The sequence below is a fragment of the Hypanus sabinus genome, chromosome 20 (assembly GCF_030144855.1).
Source record: "Hypanus sabinus isolate sHypSab1 chromosome 20, sHypSab1.hap1, whole genome shotgun sequence".
Classification (NCBI taxonomy): domain Eukaryota; kingdom Metazoa; phylum Chordata; class Chondrichthyes; order Myliobatiformes; family Dasyatidae; genus Hypanus; species Hypanus sabinus.
Window position 1 is genome coordinate 28422243 of NC_082725.1, and position 22671 is coordinate 28444913.

At 38.7% G+C, this 22671-nt stretch overlaps 1 protein-coding gene across 1 annotated transcript in view; it reads left to right on the top strand.

Annotated features, from left to right (window-relative positions):
* Positions 1-263: 263 nt before the first annotated feature.
* Positions 264-22671, top strand: part of LOC132378672 (cadherin-18) — a 662384-nt gene continuing 639976 nt past the window's right edge. Inside the window, exon 1 of the mRNA XM_059945774.1 lies at positions 264-604. The gene's annotated coding sequence lies outside the window, so the exon portion shown is untranslated. The remainder of the gene's footprint in view (positions 605-22671) is intronic.

A 22671-nucleotide genomic window follows, 5' to 3' on the forward strand; every position in this document is an offset into this window, starting at 1 on the left:
TTTTTAATCATTTATTTCCAGGCAATTCATAAATAGCATTCAGTTGAGCTATTTTAAAACGATACTTTTTGCATGGATAATTTTAGTAGAAAGATTCTTTCAACTGCGAGAAAACTCCCATTGTTTGTACGAATCGTGTAAAACACTCTGGGGACGAGCTAAGGAATCCTGGATATTGATTGGCTGGTTAAATAGAGGCCTATTAGTTTCAGTCAGGCTAGATTGATTATACAGCAGTGGCTGGAGCATAGACGCAGCGAAAGCACTCGTAGAGAGAGCAATGTGGCTATCAGGAACGTGATCGTTCTGATACCCAGCCTACTCTGGACACCGATGGGTTTGAAGACCTGTACGCTTCCATTCTCTTACTGAACGCTGTCAGCACTCCGGGTTCCTGGAGCTGAAGAAAGAGGAAGAGCTCACTGAGGAGAAAGACGCGTTGAAGCTGCACCTTGGAAAGCGGCTCTGCAATCGTTCAGCTCGGAGTATCTTAAGAAGCTGCGAAAGGGACCGAGAGATCTCCTGAAGCTTAAAAGGTGTTTTGAACTGGCGGACGGCTTGAGTTAGACTGCAGGAAATATTTAAACGGCTTGTTTCTATTCCTGTGAGTAAAATACAATCTTTATCTATTTGCGGGGCGACCTGCAAAAAAGATGCAGCTAATGTATAGGAAGGGGCTGATCTGCTGCCCAACTGCGGGTGCAGGGATATGTTGGGGTGCTATCATTAAATCAACGCGATAGATTCTTATTTCTGGAGCCCTGGGAAGGTGAATCCGGTGTTGAAGGTGTCCAGTTACTTTCAAACTCCGAGCTTCTCAATGGGGGGGGAAAAAAGATGCACTTGTAATGTTAAAGTTTCTTTCTGCATCGCTTTTTCCTTGCTCCCGCGCTCTCTCAGCCCCAGATGATCGGGTTGTACTTTGGTTGGTGTGAGTACTGCAGTATTGCCAAGTAAGGTGCTCGCTGCGTTCGGGGGTGGGGGGGGGGGGTACCCGAGATCTCCAGCTGCTTCTGTTGCACTTGCTGTCGCTGAAACTTCTGCTCCTGGTATTTTAAAATTTTTTTAACCCTAGTGTAAAAGAGAATGTGAATAGACGGGCTATTTAAAAATTGTAAGCCGCTTCAGACTGTAATATCCTGTCGCTAGCTGGTCTTGGATCGCTGAATAATACATTAAAATACACAGGGACGATAGAAATAGCGAAATAAAAGTTGAGAGAACCCTGAGCTCGCAAAAGATTTGGGTTTCCTTTCGAGGTGCTCTTCTGGCTATGATGTGATTTACACCGTTATTCACGCAGGCTTACTCATTTCCTAGGATTTGTTCCGGGCTGGTAGGACATGGTATGCCATATGCTGTAATAATATGTTAGGCTACAATGAAGTAGGAAGCTTGCACTGAACAATTAAATTACAGGGCATCGAGTATTCTGTGTTTCCAGCAAATGATGACATGCTTTTTGGTGTGTGCAGGCTTCGCCGGCTGACGAAAATGTGCTATAAAGTGGGTGGTTTGTCTTTCGCTTGCGTTGTCCATGAAATATTCAGATTGTAGCTCGTGTATGTGAAGATGAAAGTATTTTCTTGATGAACTTTTTTTTAAACCTCGCCGAACAAGGAAAAATCAGCCTTCCCAAGTTCTTTTCATTGTAAAGAAGCCTTGCGAGAATGACGTTGCACAGACTGATCATTATACAGTAATCCAATATCGATGCGGACGAATTAACAGTGAAACTATCTTGGAAAGCTCTAATGTTTTGTGATGGACCGCTCTTTGCAGTCACCAGAACAGTGTATTGTGCAAATCCTCAGAGCCGCGTCTTATTTCTGTAGAGCATAAATGTGGGGTTGGGGGGTGAGAGATGCAATGGTATTAAGAATCTCAAAAGTTGAATGCTTACCACCCAATTCCGATTGGATGCTTTGTTTCATAGAGGTTCAAAGCAGTTAAACTCTAGTGATAATTTAGCGTACACACGCATAAGTGTGGGCTCCATTTATCTTGGCAGAGCCTTAAAGCCGTTCGTATTTCCTTAAAGCCGTTCGTATTTCATATGGATTTCTCTGCATGACATATCAGCTGGAAGCAAGAGACTTTGACTGCAGAAAGATCCAGTCGAAAGGCTATTTATCGTAATTTCTAAAAACATTTATAGGAAATATTTGTGTTATTGCAATTTTATACATGCCTCCGCTTAAAAATGCTAACTGGTTTGGTAGCAGCAGCAGGGGCCAATTGATTACTACAATTTTAACCAGCTATGACTTTATAAGTATGAGATTTGTAAGGCAAAAACAACAGACAAGTGAATAAGAAACAGCCCAGGATGAGCAGATCTATCTGCCTTGAGTTTTATTCACCAGATGTGGAAGGTTGAGATTACACTGTACATATCTCATTCTTATGAAAAGACTTGTACATAAAAAAACAACACAAGGAGCTGGTGCATCAGAGGATCAGGGTGTGAGGTGAAGCTTTTCTCTGCTGTCACAGTAACATAGTTCAATTTTACCAATGCATATTGAATATAGATTTGCTTCATACAAGAGTTTCACACTCTAATTCATTACAGAGATGCCCACAGGGGAAAAATACATCAAAGTGTTGTAGAGTACAAATGGCAGGCTTGATTATTCCAAAGTTTGGAATAATAAAATGGATTTAATTTTTGTTATTGTTTGAATTCCCGCTTTTATGACAACTGCTATCTCAAGGTTTAAACAGTTGATCATTTCATGCTAGGTATCGGGTAGAGAGGAGTCTGTCATCTCTTGTCTATTTCTGTCATGGAACAAAATCATCTGATGCTTTAACTGACCTGCATATTAAATTACTTTTGGGACACGTTTGGTGTAATATTGTTTTCTACCATGGATGTGAGTGGGGGGGAAAATCAACTACCTGTGGGTAGGTCTCATCACTTGGATGTTTCTTCATTTGTTTTCTCTCAAGATTCTCATCTTCCAGAAATAAGAATTTTAACCATATTTCACTTATGTACAATGCTGTGTAAGTTCCATTTTTTCTCTACTAGTACCACACAGTTTGTCATCAATAGTGAATATGACATTCAGATGGTAATGCAGGCTTTCAGGAGACTTGGGTATCTCTGTTAGTTGTTTACAGGAAACTGAGTTGCTGGTTCTCTTTGCTACTCCTTACTGACTGGTGTATGCCGTACATGTTGCCATTATACCAAGAGCTTTTTGAAAAAGCCGAGAATGGGAGAAGCTGAGGTAATTCTGAAGGTTTAGTTGAGTATTGAAAATGAATTTGGGGAAACCAATTAGTATGGCTTATATAAGTGTTATTAACTAATTTGGACCAACTCTCCTTTCCTTTGTTATTTTCAAATGCTATTGCAACATCTTGCAGATCAAGCACCTGTAATGTCATATTTTAGAAAAATATATTGATGTATAATAATTTCTGATCTGGTGGTTAAAATGGATCATGTATACATGTTTGTGCAACATTAACTAAGGTGGAAAATAAAGACTGGGAAATGTGGCAGTCAACAGCTCATGTTCCTCATGGCACAATGGTAAGTTTTGAATTTGTAAGCATTGAAGTAACCACTGTGCTAAACTTTTATTTATTGCATACCTAACTTGAAGATCATGCTTCAGAATCTAATCTCTGCTAGAAGATATGAAATGCAGGAACCATTCAGCCTATGTACTTGCTACACTAATTTGAGAAAATGGCTGACCTGGATAATCCATAATGTCCAAAAACTATCCTTTTGCTTAAAAATACCAACTAATAAGTCTACATGGCCTTTTTGGGTACTGTACCCTGAAGACTCACCACAATGGAGGAAAAGGTTTCTTAACTCTATCTTGACTGGTTGACTTGTTTTGAAATTGTGGCCTTTAATTTCAGAGATCCCAGCTTGGGTTTAAAATGTAGAGAACACAAGCTATATCTGGCTTGTGTCAAACAAGTCATCTCCCAATCCATATCCATCACCTGGGAGTCAGGTGAACGTTGTTACAAATATATTCTTTAAGGAGAGTCTTGACCTGTGCACAGTATTCTTGCTATCATATTGCCAGGGTCCTGCATTATTTCTGGGCTTTATGCACACTCCTTTGTAATAGCAGAAGGAATGCAGCATCTCACACACATCTGAAGCAGTTACCTCCTGTCTCATCTGTAGAAGTGTCAATCATTCTAATGTTAACTTCAGGTCACCATATCAGATTGGGAGAAATTCATTCTCTATTGGGGGACGACCTAAGAATACAATGTCTTCATCCCTGCCCCCAAATCCTCTTAAAGTTCAATGTACTTTGTCTTCCCAATTATTTGTTACATGTAAACAATACATTACTGTATTATGAGGATGCTCAAGTTCCTTTGAAGATAAACATCTTTCAATATCGCTCTGGAAAAGCAGTTTTTTTTATTATATACAGAAATAGACTACTTCTCTGACTCTTAAAAGCATACAGATGGCCCTTTAGCCCATCCAATGTGCCAAATCCAATTAAACTGCCTACTCCTATTGACCTGCACTAGGACCATAGCCTTCCAAATCTCTACTATCCATGTACCTATCCAAACATCTCAAACAGGCTTACATCCACCGCATATGCTGGCAGCTCATTCCACACTTGCACAACCCTTTGAGTGAAGGTGTTCCCTTAAACTTCTCACTTTTCACTCTTAACCCAAGACTTCTGATTTAATTCCACGGCATTATTCATCCACTTAGCATATCTATATCTCCTGAAGCACTTTTGCATCCTTTTCACTCTGCACATTACAACCTTACTTTAATTGTCATTGAACTTGTATCATAAAATTTATCCCCTCCATCAATTCCTTGATTTATCCTGTAAGCAGCCATGATCCCAGCTTTAATCCTTGCTCACCCCACAAGTTATCTCCCAACCTGAAATACGCTTATTCCCCCTTGTCCACTAGACTGTAAGCCAATCTTCCTGCATGCTAGTGTGATTTTATTTTCAAGAATTACCAAAGACAAATGCCAACTGGTTCCTCATTTATTCTGCTAATTATGTTCTCAGGAATTCCAGATGATTTGCCTTGCCTTAAAGGTATGGATTTATTATTTCCTAAGAGCTTTGCTTCCACATCCCAGAAACTACTGACTTTTGGTGTCATTGATGTATGCTAATTTATTTTGCATTCATTCTGAAGTTTTTGTTCTCCCATTTACTTCTGGAGATATAACTCTGATTTTTGACATGGAGATCTCTTCAGTACAAGATATTCTGCAGAAGCTAGAAATCCAGAGCAACAATGCTGGAGGAGCTCAGCAGATCAGGCAGCATCTATGAAGAAGGATGAATGGCTCATGCTGCACACCATAACCCTTCTCAGACCTGGAAAGGAAGGGAGAAGAATCCAGAATAAGATGAGTTATGGGGAAGGAGTACAAACTTAAAAAGTGATAGGTGAAACCAAGTGAGGGGGAGGATATGTGGATGAGGGTAGGGGATGAATTGAAAAGCTGGGAGGTGATGGGTTTAAGGGGTGAAGGGCTAAAAGAGGAATCTGATAGTAGAGGAGAGTGGACCATGTGTGAAAGGGAAGGAGAAGGGAGATTGAGGGAGAGGTGAGATGTCCAGGATATTTATTATGCTCAAGTCTCGAGAAATAAGACATTTTTTTTGCATGCCGGTAACATTTTGCTTTTACAGTTTGATTTCTGTGAAGAGATTTAAAAACAAAATTGTGGAGTGAGAACTAACAAATGTTCTTGTCAGTGTTGAGCCAAACCAATTGAAATTAATTGACCTGGTCTCAGTTTAAAATCAGTGTATTATGTGAAAGCTATATCACCACAAAATTGAAACAATTGAACCTTTGTTAAAAGTTATCCTCATTAGTATGTTAATCTATTACATGCATGTTGAAATATCTTATTTGTAAACCTTTTTAAATTTTGCTTGATAAGATTAAATAATTGCACACATTTTATGTAGGTGCACATGGATGTCATTGAACAGATTGATCGGTTTCAGAAAACAAAAAGCCTAATTGATATGCAGATTAATCCTCCTTCAGGAAGAACAAAAATTTTTGGGCAAATCCAATTTTGTCAATCTGAGGCTGCTGAACTATAAAAGATCACTTTACCATTTTTTTTGCAAGTTAACTGTGCCCACCTTCTAATTGATAATTTATAAATGATGCCTAAACCATTTAACTGTCTGTACCTGGACATAAATTGTGAGGCAAGTTCAAACTGATGAGTATATTCATGTTTTTCAATGTGATCACAATTGTGTTCATTGTAGAAATCTTTATAAGCAGTAATATGCATTCTTTACTGGCTGGGGAAAATGAGTAATATTAGAGGGTAGGGAGAGACGGAATCATATTCTTGAGTAATAGTTTATTTTTAAAGTAGCTCTTTGAGTATCTCAGTAATTTAATACATTCCTTGAAAGCTTAAAATTTTTTAACTATTGCACTCCTTTTTACCTTTGCCAATGAAATGTTGGCACTATCTATCTTTGTTTTTACGTTTTTAAAAAAAAAGGCATATGGTGATTTGGGGCTTCAGTACATTCATCACTGAAATGTACATCTCCCACCACCTTATGGCAGCTTTGAGCTACTGCACATGTAAAAAGTGAACAGCTTGCATCCCACATCTATTGGGCATTGATGCTGCTGCTTTCTAATGAATCACTGGAAGTAGTATTTAGTTAGCAAACAGTTATAAAGGTTCTTTCTTCATGATTCCTGAGGAATGTTTAGCATATAAACATGCAGATGATGCATTTTTTTTCTCTCTATTGTGCAACATAATGTAAACAGGAAAAGAAACTGCGTTATTTCTCAGAAATGTTGGGTTTTGTTGGTATTGGCTTTTGTAGAAGCCAGAGATGATGAATTTAATGATTTTATGAATTCAATTTTTTTCTTGACTGTTAAAAGCATAAACTGGGTTCCAGCAAGCAGATGCCTCCCAGACAATGCAGATAGGTATTCCATGGCAAATGATTTCATTCTAAGGAAATTATGATTATGAGAACAGGGTAGGGCTAATTGGCCTCTACGGAACCGGCTTTGGCAATCTTTGAAATGATCAATGATCGGTGGCCCACGATCAAACACTGATCTATTCTCATCCCTTTATCATTTGTTAATTGCCTGCTTAAGTAATGTAAAGATCAGCATACTGCCATTACAACTTGAGATGTTGAAGTTTGGAGTTCAATTCTGGCAACTGTAAGGAGTCTATATGTCCTGTCCATGGAATTTGTGGGTTTTCTCCGGATGCTCTGTTTTCCTCCCGTAGTCCAATGACGTACTGGTTACTAGGTTAATTGTATATTGTAAATTGTCCCATGATTAAGTTAGGGTTAAGTTGGGGCTTGCTGGGTGGTGTAGCTTGAAGGGCGTACTCTATGCTTTATCTTGATAAATAATTGAAGATTTTAATCTCAAACATTAAAATTAATTGTTGAACTAGTTATGATAGCAGTATGTAGGAAAAAAAATTACAAATTCCTGTCACTATGATGAATTGCAACCCAGCTATTCCTAAATAGCTTAGATATGATGTAAACCATCTTACCTTTCACAACAGATGCAAATAGTTTATCTCTGTTTACCCATCGTTCCTCCCTAATACCCTGAAAATGTCAATCACATCATCACCTATCCTTCAAAATCACATCAATCTGGGCTGTTCCTTGCAGATTAAATAGGTTATTGTGAATGCAGTTTCTCTGCAGGCATGATAAGTGACAATCTCTTGAGCACTGAATTACAGTCTAAACAAAAATAAAAATCATGTCTTGCATTTATTAGGTTTAGATTGCATAATCTCCTCTCCTGAATACAAATGTATGAATAAGGATAGGACATGGGCAACTTTGCCTTGCAGGTCTGCCCCACAGATCATAAGATCATAACTAGACTGATTTGTGCAGTGGTTTCACATTCCCATTTACATGTTCTGAACATTCACCTGCTTATGTACTTCTGTCTGTCTCTCTCTCTCTCTCTCTCTCTCTCTCTCTCTCATATTCCAGAAGCTGACAATTTCTGAAATGTTCCATCTCTATTAAACAGATGGCAACGTATTTGTTATTCTGTCTATTCTTTGGGAAATACAGCTCTTTTGTACTCTGTTTATTCTTGGGCAGCGTACTTGCCTTTACAGATTTCAGTATATCTTTACTGTACTTAATAGCAAATACCTACTTTGGGTAAGGAGAGCAAAATTGTCTAGTTTCAAACTTCAAAGTTTTTAAATCGAGGTACACGTGTCATCATGTACAACCCTGAGATTCATTTGTGGGTATACTCAGTCAATCTGAAGAATAATGAGCATAGCAGAATCAATGACAGAGTGTTTGACTAGTGTTTTCAACCAGAGTACAGAAGACAACAAACTGGGCAAATACAAAAAGAAGAAATAAATCGATAAGCAATAAATATTGTGGACATGAGATAAAGATTCCTTCAAAGTAAGACCATTGGTTATGGGAACATTTCAATGATGGGGCAAGTGACATTGAGTGAAGTGAAATTATCCACTTTGGTTCAAAAGCCTGATAATAGTTGAGGGATTGAAACTGTTCCTGATGGTGTGAGTCTTGAGATCCCTGTACCTTCTGTGTCATGGCTGATGAAAAGGAGGAAGTCATAGTCTACAGAGTCTCTGTGGGTGGAAGTTAGGAACAGGAAGGGGTCAATAACTCTATTGGGTGTTTTTTTTAATGGACTACCCTATAGTAACAGGGACATTGAGGAGCAGGTAGGGAGACAAATTCTGGAACGGTGCAATAATAACAGGGTTGTCATTTGTGAGATTTTAATTTCCCAAATATTGATCCCAAATATTTCCCAAGAGCAAGGGGTTTAGATGGGGTGGAGTTAGGTGTGTTCAGAAAGGTTTCCTGACACAATATGTAGATAACCGTACAAGAGGAGAGGCTGTACTTGATCTGGTATTGGGAAATGAACCAGGTCAGATGTCAAGTGTCTCGGTGAGTGAGCATTTTGGAGATAGTGATCACAATTCTATCTCCTTTACCATGCCATTGGAGAGGGATAGGAACAGACAAGTTAGGAAAGTATTTAAGTGGAGTAAGGGGAAATGTGAAGCTCAGGCAGGAACTTGGAAGCATAAATTGGGAACAGATGTTCTAAGGGAAATGTATGGCAGAAATGTAGCAAATGTTGAGGGGATATTTGTGTGGTGTTCTGCAAAGTTATGTTCTAATGAGACAGGAAAAGGATGTTAGGGTACAGGAACCATGGTGTACAAAAGCTGTTGAAAATCTAGTCAACAAGAAAAGAAAAGCTTACTGAAGGTTCAAAAAACTTGGTAATGATAGAAATCTAGAAGATTATAAGGCTAGCAGGAAGGAGCTTAAGAATGAAATTAGGAGAGCCAGAAGGGGCTATGAGAAGGCCTTGGTGAACAGGATTAATAAAAGCCCCAAGACATTCTGCAAGTATGAGAAGAGCAAGAGGATAAGACATGAGAATAGGACCAAGTGTGACAGTGGAAAAGTGTGTATGGAACAGGAGGAGATAGCAGAGATACTTAATGAATACTTTGCTTCAGTATTCACTGCAGAAAAGGACCTTGGCGATTGTAGGGATGACTTACAGCAGACTGAAAAGCTTGAGCATATAGACTCAAAGGAGGATATGCTGGAGCTTCTGGAAAGCATCAAGTTGGGTAAGTCACTGGGACTAGACAAGATATACCCCAGGGTACTGTGGAATGCGAGGGAAGAGATTGCTAAGCTTCTGGCAATAATCTTTGCTTCATGAATGGGGATGGGAAAGGTCCTGGAAGATTGGAGGGTTGCAGATGTTGTTCCCTTATTCAAGAAAGGAAGCAGAGATAGCCTGGCCTTCATCAACTATGGGATTGAGTTCAAGAGCCGAGAGGTAATGTTACAGCTCTATGGACCCTGGTCAGACCCCACTTGAAGTACTGTGCTCAGTTCTGGTCACCCCACTACAGGAAGGATGTGGAAACTATAGACAGGGTGCAGAGGACATTTACCATAAAATATAGGAGCAGAAATAGGCTATTCGGCCTGTCAGGTTTGCTTCACCATTCAGTCATGGGCTGACCTAATTCTTCCAGTCATCCCCAATCCCCTGCCTTCTCCCTGTATCCTTTGATGCCCTGGCTAATGGAGAACCCATCTATCTCTGCCTGAAATACATCCAATGGCTTGGCCTCCACAGACACTCGTGGCAGCAACTTCCACAGATTTACCACCTTCTGTTTAAAGGAATTTCTCCACATCCTAGTTATAAATGGACGTCCTTCAATCCCGAAGCCATGCCCTTTTGTCCAAGAAACCCCTACCATGGGAAATAACTTTGCCAAATCTAATCTATTCAGGCCTTTTAACATTTGGAACATCTCTATGAGATTCTCCCGAACTCCAGGGAATACAGCCAAAGAGCTGCCAGACGTTTCTTATACCGTAATGCTTTCATTTCTGGAATCATTCTCGTGGGTCTTCTCTGAACCATCTCCAATGTCAGTATATCTTTTCTAAAATAAGAAGCACAAAACTGCACGCAATACTCCAAGTGTGGTCTCACGAGTGCCTTATAGAGCCTCAACATCACATCACTATTACATGGATGTTGTCTGGATTGGGAAGCATGCCTTATGAGAATAGGTTGAGTGAACTCGGCCTTTTCTCCTTGGAGTGATGGAGGATGAGAGGTGACCTGATAGAGGTGTATAAGATGATGGGAGGTATTGATCATGTGGATAGTCAGAAGCTTTTTCCCAGGGCTGAAATGGCTAACATGAGAGAGCACAGTTTTAAGGTGCTTGGAAATAGGTACAGAGGAGATGTCATGGGTAAGCTTTTTACGCCAAGAGTGGTGAGTGTGTGGAGTGGGCTGCTGCCGATTGGGATGGAGGCAGATACAACAGAGTCTGTTAAGAGACTCCTGGTTAGGTACATGGAGCTTAGAAAAATAGAGGACTATGGGTAACCCTAGATAATTTCTAAATTAAGTACATGATCGGCATTGCATTGTGGGCCAAAGGACCTGTATTGTGCTGTAAGTTCTCCATGTTTCCTGATGGTGGCAGCAGTGAGAAGAGAGCATGTCCTGTGTTGTGGTGGGGTCCCTGATGATGGGTGCTGCTTTCCTGCGACAGCATTTCTATTTATAGATTAACTGGCCATTGTAAATGCACCTTGTGTGTTGGTGATTGGTACAAATGAGGGAAGTTGATGAGACTGTGGAGATAATTTGAGAAAAAAACATTTGATTGACAGCACAGGTGCAATATGCAGAAGGGCCTGTTAACAAACTGTCTTTGATTCTATGAAATATTCCACGTACAGTTTGCCCAGGGCCTGTACAATTGCAACAGGATGTATTGTGCTGTTTGTCAGCATGGTGGCATAATGCTTTGCTGTGTCATCTGTAAGATTAGGGTTCAGTTCCCGTCACTGTATGGAATTTGTACATTCTTCCCTGGACTGTGGTTTTCCTCTGGGTGCTCGAGTTTCTTCCCACATTCTACAGACATTTGGGTTAGAGTTAGTATGTTGTGGGCCTGTTATCTTGCGCCAGGAACATGCCAACTCTTGCAGGCTGTCCATAGCACATCTCAGACTGTTGGTCATTAATGCAAACAATAAATTTCACTGTTTCGATGTACACGTGATCAATAAAGTTCATCTTAAATCTTCTTGTAGGAGCCACAGTACAAAATGCATTTCCATCATTTGCTGAACCTGCATATCAGTTTTCAGTGACTTTAGTGCTGGACATCTAGATTGCTCTAAAATTGGCATTTCCCTGTCTATCATTCAAATCACAATTTATTCACCTGAGCTACCACATCTGGTAGCAGCTTTTGCCTTCTCATTATACAAAACTAGTTTGATTTGTATGACATTTGGGACTTGGTGGTTCATGCTGTTAGTTATAAATCTGAAGTTTGAGTTTGAACTTCAATCCAGAGAAAATTTTAATTTCATTGTTGATACTTAAGTATAGTACTGAAGTAGCGCTCCAGTTTTTAAGATACCATCTATCAAATGCAATGTTAAACGGGACCTGTCTGTGCACGAGTGGCTGCTAGAACAGGATATCCCACTATTTTGAAGAGTGGTGAAGCTACCTTAAGAACCTTAGCAATATTTAACACTCAATCAACACTGTTTAAAAAGGATTGCCTGGTCTTATCATGTTGTTGTCTGAGAACCTGATTTGACACTTCAATATTCTAGCAGTAAAGCACTTCAGGGAGTCCTAAGAGTTGAGAGGTGTTAAAGGAATGGAATCCTTGGCTGAAACATGCCAGGAGTTATTTTTCGATACAGTGGCATTTTCACTTGGAGGTACAGAGAAGAAATGTATTGTCTCAAGGGGGTTGCCAAACTAGGCCTTGTTGATCAGTTTCTCCCAACCCATCATGAAAAGAGCAAGAGGAAATTCGGAAATCTATTTCTGAATGAGATGTACTAAATGGTGACTCTGCGGAATTAGGGGAGAAGGTTGCAAAGCATACTTCGTTGGGGAAGGATGGAGAAGAAAATGAAATGTAACTAAAATTTCTACAATTTATGTTTTAAATTAGCATAATTTTAGTGGTTTATATTGATGAGTGTAATACTAATGTAACTTCAAGGAATTGGTGTGTTTCCCAAAAGTTTTTATGCCATGGACAAATATCAGTTAGCAAGGGGTCTGTTAGCTGCAGGTTGGAAACCTCTGATTGATAGAAACCTAATTTCTTTGTGTTAGGCTCATATTCTTCCGTGCCTTGCTATTTAGATGTCTCTTAAACATGGTAATTGGACCTGATTTCACCTCTGGTGTCAACCACTTTGTGTTATTTTTTTTTAAATTCCTTTGTTGCCTTCAAAATCAATTTCTCTTGTTTTAACCTAATACCATCTGGTCTGGATACACCTGATTCTTTGTCATGTACATTCCTTGCCCTGTTAATGGTCCCTAATTTATCCTTGGAACCAGTTAGTATTCATCACAAACACTCTGAAGTTTCAAAACACAATCGTTAAGAACGCAAGTTAGTATGATTTCAAATTTTTAAAAAAACCTCCAGTGCATCAGCAGAAAGCAGAAGTATCCTGATATAAACTCCATGTTGTTAATCCATGGGGTAAATTTCAGTAGCACAAGTTAAACATTCAGTGAAAAGCTAGATCCTCAGGGAGCTGTATGATCTTTTCATGTGAATAAGCTTGCTGGGATTCATAGCTGCTTTGCCATTTGTCTTGTGGGAAATGCAAAGAAATAAAAGATACATAACGACTGATGTTGGTCTTTGTAGGGCTGCATGGAGATTTTTGTGGTGACTAATCTGGTTCTAGTGACTTTATTGCATTTAAATAGATCAACATGAGCAGCAACACATCTCCAGCATTATGGAACAGACCTGTCAGTAGTCATCAAATATAAGTCTTCATCTATCATGGTCATTCTCTTTTACTTGCAGTTTGATGTTTCAGCTTTCATGCCCTGATTTAGGGGCTGATAATCTATCAATTGATAATTTATCAATCAATAAAACTCCTGATACCAGCTCAGTTATACTGAGTTGAGGAACTCAATTGGTTAGATAGCATCTGTGGAAGAATATGGACAGCCAAATTCCTGGCTCAGATCTTTCACCTAGGGGTTTTCAACCAATTTTATGACCTGGACCAGTACCATTATGCAAGGGGTCTTTCACCCGGACTGGAACCCATGAACTAGACTGAAAGATTGAGTGGGGATGGCTAGTATGAAAGTGTAGAGCAAGAGCTAGCAGGCAAGAAATAGATCCAAGTGATGGACATAAGAACTAGAGATGTGTGGGAATCCTGACAAGCTGGGAGGTGATGGGTGGAAGGAATACAGGGCTGAAAGTAGAATCTAATAAGGAAAATAAGGTGGACCGTGAAATTGAGAGTTTAGGCAAATGGGAATAGTGGGGAGGAGGTGGGTATCAATGGGAGAATGTGAGTGATTGGCAGATAGGGTATGTGGAGGAGGAGAAAGAAATGGGGTGCTGGTGAAAGAGGGAGATCTGCTTAGATCAGGAAGAAAAGGAATAAGGGAGCACTTTGCCAGAAGTTGGAGAAGTCAGTGTTCATGCAATCAGGTTGTGGACTGTGCAGATGGAAAAGGTGTTTTTACTCTAGTTTGTATTAAGCTGCTTTGCTCCATTACTGGTGGAAGCTGAGGACAGGACATGGCTCATAACCTGGAGCTCTGTAAACACAAGACCAGAGGCTGCTTGCTTGGGATCCAATCCTGGGATTCATTCTTTGATTTCTACTCTTCTTTCCCTATTTCATGTTTCTCATTGTTTAAAAATGTTATGATGACTTAACCGTTCATTTATCTGACCATGATTTTGGCCAAGCCTGCATTTTCAAAGATGTTGTCTTGTGCTGTCACGCCTAGTACTAGTACTTTTACAGTTCAGCACTTCATGCATGCCAACTTGGCTGAAGAGGAGCACTTTTAGCCATAGACTAAGACAACTGTGCTACTCCAAAGAGTGCTATATGAGGTCTTTCTTACTCTTGCCCTTTATGCTCTATAATTAGTCAACCTTTAGCCGGAGAAGTGATGGCCCCTCCTGTTAGACTGTTTGAGGTAACTTTATTTTTTATTCTTTCTTTCTGCTCTTCTAATATTTGTATATCTATGCACTTGCAATGCTACTATGACACTAATTTCCTTTGAAATCAATAAAGTATCTATCTTATTTAGTAACTATATTCCACTGTTTAATTCTTTACCTCTCCTATTGCATGCCAACATCGTTAGAATGAATGGATGTTATTTGACCAAAATCTTATCATATTTATTGAATTCAAATTGAATTCTTAACTTTGAAATACCTTGGATGATTTTCTTGGAACTTAAGTAACAGTCTATGACAATTTTATGATAAAGCTAGGTCGGTATGACTCGTGTCAGTTGAACTTTTTATTAAATTTTAGTTTTGCATAACCTGACAATTTGCAATCTTGTTCAAGATATTTTGAGGTTGATCATTTAATATTTATGGAGAAGAATGCTAATTTAAACTTTAAAAAGTTAATGTTATTTTTGTCTAGCTTCATAAAATTAAATACAATTGATTACATCAAGGAATCGTGTATCTCTTGATGTAAATTATTTTATTCCAGTGCAGTAAATCTTATCCGACGTCTTTGATTGCAGTTTTGTTTTTAAATGTGTAACCTTGGGATTCAACATGTTGAAAGAACATGGTTATTTGATGCGGGTGTTTGTTATGTAAATCCCTGTGGCTTTATAATGAAATTCTCCAACATCGGAGAATTTTTTTTAATGACAATGAACCAATTCCTGATACTTGGTATCTGTAGCTCTATTAATGCAAACGAGAATTCAAATATTTTGACAACTTCTGAGAATTAGCCTGGGAAAAAGATTTTAGTGTTGTTTTGTGTAGTGGTGGTAAAGCTTGTCAGAAACATTTTTGAAAAGTAAATGCTCAAGTAGTTTTGATAGCAGGTAAAGCTCTGTTCCAAGCTTTGCTGCCTTTCAAAGGATTTTAGTGGGGGTGGGCGGTAGAAGGAGAATCGGGGTGCCAAGATTCCAGAAGTAGAAGCAATGAATAATAACACCTAGGCCCAATGACCATCTGTACCACTCCCTGACTTGGTTCTCTGCACTTGGCCTAGTTAACTACAGGTGACCATGGCGGGTGGCCTGCTGGGCCCATCCAGGTAGACATCTCTACATGTAATTTGATTGCACATAATTCACTGGAAATTGTCATTGCTCTGTTCATTCTACTATTAATAGATTTGCACACTGCTTTCCACTGATGTATTCTGTTTGTTATTTGCACAATTTAAGTATTACAAATTTTAAGTTATTGATTTTTTTTTTCTAATTTGAATTTTGCTGCGGTTATGAACATCTCCGAGCATCTCATCCCTCTCTAAATATTTGCTTAAATGTTTGGTTTTATCTTCGGTGGAGACAGCTTGTGCCTAAGAAGCTAGAGTATTCCTGAAGTGTTAGCCATTTTGTTTTTCAAAGCCCAGTTAAATTATGTTTCTGTCATAAATTATTATTTTTGATTTGGGATATTTTGTACTCATTCTGGAAAGTGTTACTTTTAAATTGGTAAGATTGATTTAAAAAAAAATTCAGTCAATCATGTGGGTTGCTCTCCAAGTTATTTGCTTCAGACATTCATATTTTCTTTACAAAATTGTCTGTGTATCTAGACTCAGGTGCAGTGGAAATATAATTTGCATTACGTATTCTGTGGGGAATATTACATTCATAGTTGCTGACAGTCGCTAAAAACTTGTAGCTGTGGAATGATTATAACCAAGGGGTTCCATCATCTGGGTCTCAAAAATATGGTTCATGTTAGAAAATCCCGAGTGGGATAATATTGACTCTAACATTCTGCAACATCTTAGGGTGAAAAGGGAGGAATTCTTGTAGGAAAATAACATTGGTGAATATGAGTAAAATTATAGATGCTACATAGCTCTTCAAACCTACTCTACCATTCTGTAACTCATAGGATAACCTAATTTTGGTTTCTACTATGCTTTGCTGCCAGCTCCTTATAATCCTCAACCAACATCCAACTATACCATTAATCAAAAGAATTGGTTTTGATCATTAATTTATCATTGGCAACTCTCTACAGTAGAAAAATCTAAAGCTTTGTAACCCTGCTAGGGTAGGAACTCCAACCTGTCACCATCTTTAACGTTTTTTTATTTGATACAGATCAGGCAGTACTTAGCCTATGGAAAATTCTTAGCCCCTTAAAACTGTTGAATTCTGAAATAAAATGGCACATGTATTAAATATAAAAATGGAAAATACTATGGACATAAGATGCCCTTGGGCTTGATCTAAAACACAGACGGAGATCAGATGTCTTTCACCTGAAAATAGATTCATCTCCTAGAGGTAAATTGAACAGGCTCTAACCAAGTACAGGTAAAAGAGTATAACTGCAGACAATGCAGTTCTGAAGTGCTCAGCTATCTCTTGCTAGAATGAGTTGTTGTTGAGTGCCTTAGACTCATAGTGACCCTATGGACAGTTTAGTTGTCCGTGGGTTTTTCGTGGCAAAGTATGGAAGTTGACTTCCAGGCCTGCCTTCTGTACAGATACCGCTGCCCAGTTTGGGACAGAGCCTGATTCAAAATCGGGACAATACCCCTCCAAGTCCAGAGCTGATGGCTCTACAACACCAGCCAGCATATGGAGGGAGCAAAAAATCATTGATGTAGATAATAAATATGGTACTTCCCTGTCTGAAATGTCTTGCTACAATTGCTTTCTAGTAGCCCACTAATTCATTTCTCTCAATTTCCTGGTGCTTTGGCACTATTTTTTCTGTGAATCTTGATTTTATTCTACATTGTGTTCATCTTGAATTGACACTCTACAGATAACTTGAAGTGAGATGGCTGGGAAAGGTTGATGTTTCATTTGTAAGTGTAGCACTGGAAGCAATAAAATAAATAAATGAGACCATGCAATAGTGTAGTAAATCTCTTAGATGCAGGAGACTGAATTTAATCATGTTGCAATCTATTGTTGTTTAATCTCCCTGTGTACCAATGGTTTAATATCACCTCCTGCTTCATCAGACTATAAATTCCAGTGTTAAGGCTGCAATAAATAGCAATTGCAAGGTTATTGAGTTGCAAGGTATAACATTCTGGTGTAATTTGCTTCATGGTTTGGATTATATATAACTGCAATGTTAACTGCTTTCAACTTCTGACTAAAGTTCTCTGGGAAATCATTCTTAATACCCACAGACCGACTTGGAGCTACTATTCCACAATAGATGAATTCCCGTGTTTATGTAGAGGGCAATCATTCAAAATAGGATGCCAGTTAGCATCTGAAAGGGAAAGGCAGACTTGCTTGGTGTTTTGTTTCAATTCAAAATGAGCTTTTTTGGATAATTTTTTTTTCAAAAAATTTCAATCCCGTCTTTACAAATCATTGCAGGGTGCAATATTCTTTATCCTGCAGTCTTTGAACATTCCTGAACTTGTCTAATTTGTGTTCCACATTTCCAAATGTTATCATTGTGTAAATGCTTTCAACTGCCCAACCCTAAGCTCCAGACAGACAGCCTTAATCTGAATTCAGGTTTTCCTTTTTTTTAAGACCTTTTTTGCAGCCCAGCTCTCCAGATGTCTTTGCTGACATGCTAAAATATCTTGTGTAACAACACCAAAACATCTCCCATTCTTTGAGGAGATCATACAGCGTTTATTGGCAGCGTAGAAACAGAATTGAATTTTGCTGTCAATTAAAAATGTACTTGAAGGCACACATAACAGCAATTGCAGGAAAACAAAATCAATGCATACTGTTTAATCTAGCATTGTAATATTTTAGATAACTTCTAATGATCCTATGCATCAGAGCCAATTATGCTGATTTGTTCAAAGTATTTCAAAACTTCGTGTTATTTGAGTGAAGACTCTGGAGCCCTGCTCTGAATAAAACAGTTTAAACATTTTTGCAGCTCATTAGGAAAATTGGAAAACAGCACAACATTATTTATACTAATGCTGCAGTGGTTAAATTTTGGAAAAAGTAGAACTAGATTATTTTGAATTTTGAAGAACTGGAGTGGCATACAGACAGAGGCTTGAAGGAATTTAAATAGCGATGGAAGCAGCTTGACAATGTCATTTCAGATCTGGGTTATTGAGATCATAAGATGAAAGCACTGGCCCCAGTACTTGGCTCTTTGCCTTTCTGCGTAGAGAAACAGTAAGCATAACATGTTGTAAAACAGTATTCAGTGTTCTAAGAGTTTTGGCTCCGCTATGTTGTTGATTTAATCTGGTCCAGCTACTGATTTACTGCACAGTGCCTTTTATAATTCTGTATTTGCTTCCAAATCATTGGACTCTGGGTTTGACTACTGCTCAAGAAATTTGACTATTGTCTAATAAGCATTTTAGCATTGAGTGAGCATTGTTCTGGATGAAATACAAAAGTAGATCTAGTCTCTCTTTTAGGATAAGTGTAAGAGTTGGCATGAAATTTTGAATTATTCCTTTTGTGTGGAGGAAAACCTTCCTTGGCATCTTGAAGATTGCTGTTTGTCAGTTCCTGCTGAACAAATTATTGCACTCTTGTAGCTACATCATTATCTCTGGGACATTGGTATTGTCTTTGGCTATAAAGAGTGCTGTATCAATAAAAGTTGTTTTGATATCATTCTAATCTGAATACGTGACTACCTTTTTGGAGAGTCCAGAGTTCTATTCTTTGTAGCTAAGAAAGTTGAGAGGAGATCAAATGGAATAGATCATGAGGAACTCTGCAGATGCTGGAAATCCAAGCAACATAAAAAGTGCTGGAGGAACTCGGCAAACCAGGCAGCATCTATGGATGCAGCGGATGTTTGGGGCTGAGCCCTTCATCAGGACTGGAAAAAAGATGAGAAGCCAGAGTAAGAAGGGTTTTCAGTATTTCCTTATCTGTTGCTCTGACTTCTCATCTTTATTGGCTTTCTTCTATCATGTCCTGTTTAAGTCGAGCGAGAATAAGAAGTTGGACATTGGATTCATCCTTTAAATTTGAAGGAATCTGGTGATCCTATATTCAATATTTTCATATGATCTGATTTTTGTACTGATTCCCTTCCGGCTATATTTTCAGACCTTGGATTTGATCAGAGAGTCTCTCTTCTCTTGGTTTTTCTTTCACTGCTCCAAATAATGTCCAATAAGTCAGTTGCAAGTCCAATGAATAAGTATCATTCTTTTTCTTTTCGTGTGTTTTGTTTTGTAGATACGAAACATGTGGTGATGAAGTTTTAAATCAACATAACTAACTTCCTGCTGAAGTGCTGCAAGACAGTTGAGTTCAAAATAAAAAGTGCTTCTTCAGGAAGAACAGAGACAGTTGAGGTTTTGAAAAAGGCCATATTCATGTGCTCATAAGCACTGAGTGGTGATAATAACCAGAAATGATATAAAAATAGAGATGGCAGTCTGCATTAGAAAGATACACATTCAATTGCAAAAGAGATAACTGGATATTGTATACTGAACCAATTGAGCTGTGTTTTAAAGCAAATGGAATAGCCAATGAAAAACTAGTACAATTTTGCTGATTGTCATAGGTAGGAAAACGTACAGTTTGCTTCGAAGTTTAATTGCTCCAACCAAACCTGCCAAAATGAGTTTTGCTGATATCATGAATGTAATATAGGAACATTTAGCACTAAAAATGTTGATTGCAGAATACTTTAGGTTTCAAAGAGAATGGAAAGGTATGTGGCTGCATTGAAGAAGTTGAACATTGTCAGATCAGTGATAGGCTTAATGATACACTAAGAGATTTAGTTTGTGGAATCTTATGAGAAAATATTAAAAAAAAATCTGACTGGACCACAACTTGCATTGAGAAAAACATTTGAAAGAGCTGTATCCATGGAAACAGAAGCAATAGTTGCAGTCAGGAATGAAAGTGAATGTTACAAAATTGCCATGTATAAACAGAAACCCATCAGAACAAATTGTGTTGTGAAAGATCAATGTGAAACTTGCAGAAAAGTGCAACAAGGTATAAAATATAAAAACCTATCAGGCAGATAAAAACATGAAATGCACAAGAAAGAGATAAAAATTAAAAAGTCAAGTAGTAATTTCAAAAAGAGCACTAATCTGCATACTGTTGATGGGGAAAAAAATCTGATGATGATGAGAGTAACATAGGACTGAGTAGCTTTAAGATTTACGGTGTGAAAGCTAACTAGAGCCAAGCAATATGGCTTATGCCAGAAGTAAATGGCGAATCAAAGGGAATTGGAGTCTGGTTCAGTTGTTTGTCATTCTATAAAATGAGTTGGGCATTTCAAAGATTGAACTGAAGCCTGCAGATATCTAACAAATAAATTGTACTGGAGAAAAGCTAACCCTTGTGGGAACGACATTTGTAACAGTGAAATACAACAACCAACAAGCCACATTGGGCTTGTATGTGGTAAAAACAGCAGGGCCAGCAGTGTGGGGTTGAGTGGCTGAGACAATTAACTTGACTGGCAAACCATCTAATCATGTGAATTAAGAAAGGTCTTGGATGATGTCACAGCAGTGTTCAAAGATGGCATTGGAACACTCAAATGTGTGAAGGGTGATAGATGATAATGCCACACCCAAATTTTACAAAGACCATCTGGTTCCTTGTACCATGGTGATAAGTAGCCAGTGAGCTCGATCGCATGGAGGCTGAAGGAATTCTTTCCAAGGTTGAGTGGAGCCCATGGGCAATACCATTTGTCCCAGAAACCAAGAAGAATGGGTTTGTCAGGATGTGATTTTTAATATCACCATCAACCCAGTACTGACTAGACAAATACCCTCTGTCCCTGGATAGAGAATATCTTTCTGTCCAGGCACTCCGTATTACCTGAATGACAAAGAACGTTTCAAAAATTTCAAGATAGTTTTAAAAGATTATGGGTTCAGTATGAGTTCAAGCATCACTCACTGTGGCCATACTATTAATGTGCATGGACTGCACCAATGTGCTGACAATTCCAGCAGTGGTGGGTGCCCCAAGACAAGGGTCTGTCACAATTTTGTCCCTTTTTAGGAATTGTAACAGGATCATGTCAAATGTTGCTACTGTACTCCAGCCCTTGAACTCATTACTGAGGACCGGGAAGAAATGACAATTGAAAAAGTAGTGTGAGTTGGCTTTTGTAAAAGTAAAGAAAATGGTGACATCAGTTTCTGTACTGACACATTATGATCCACATTGCCCAGTGAAGTTTGCCTATGATGTCTCTCCTTGTGGTATAGGGGCAGTATTGTCACATGTTATGAGTGACGAAAGTGCATGCCCCTAGCAGTTGCATGATGTTTCTCATTGGTGCTGAGAAAAATTCTGTGCAGATTCAGAGGGTTTGATTTGGGGTTTAAAACATTTTTACCAGTACTTGTATAGGAAAAAGTTTATGCTCATTACTAATCTGCCATTAGCATCCATTTTCAATCCACAGAATGCCACTAATAGCAGCAGCAGCGCAAATGCAGAGATGGACTTTATTTCTTGTAGGACAATTGAAATATTGAATTCAAGAGGATGACTAATTGTGGAAATGCTGTTTACCCTTGGAAAAAATACTGGGAAAAATTTACAAAAGAGGACACTCTTGACGTATTTGCCCTAACACTAATTGAAAGTTTTCCTACCATGACAGATGATCCAGAGATACCAGAAAAGACCCCACACTGTCTCAGGTCTACATGACCATCCAAAACAGCTAAATGTGCAGTAGAATCTCCAGTTTCCTCATTTTTACCAGCACCAGAATGATGGAGGTTCCCTTATGAGGGGATTGAGAGTTGTTGTACCATCAAAGTTGAGAGTTGAGGTGCTGGAGGAGCTACATTCCAGGCATGGCAGTGACAGTTAACCTCCCAAGTAATATCGCAGTCGTATACAGTGCCATCTACTTTTGGCACTGTTGAAGCTAAGAACTTTGTGTTCATGTTGCAGAATCAGATGCTCATATCCACTTAGGCTTTTGCACAATATTAACCAGAAGGAAGGCAGCAACACTGGAACTGTCTGATAGCCTGTTCAGACTCCGTGCTGAATTAAAAATCTGAAATAGGATTTGAAGAAGTGCAGTAAAGTTTTCCTCTGCTCTAACAA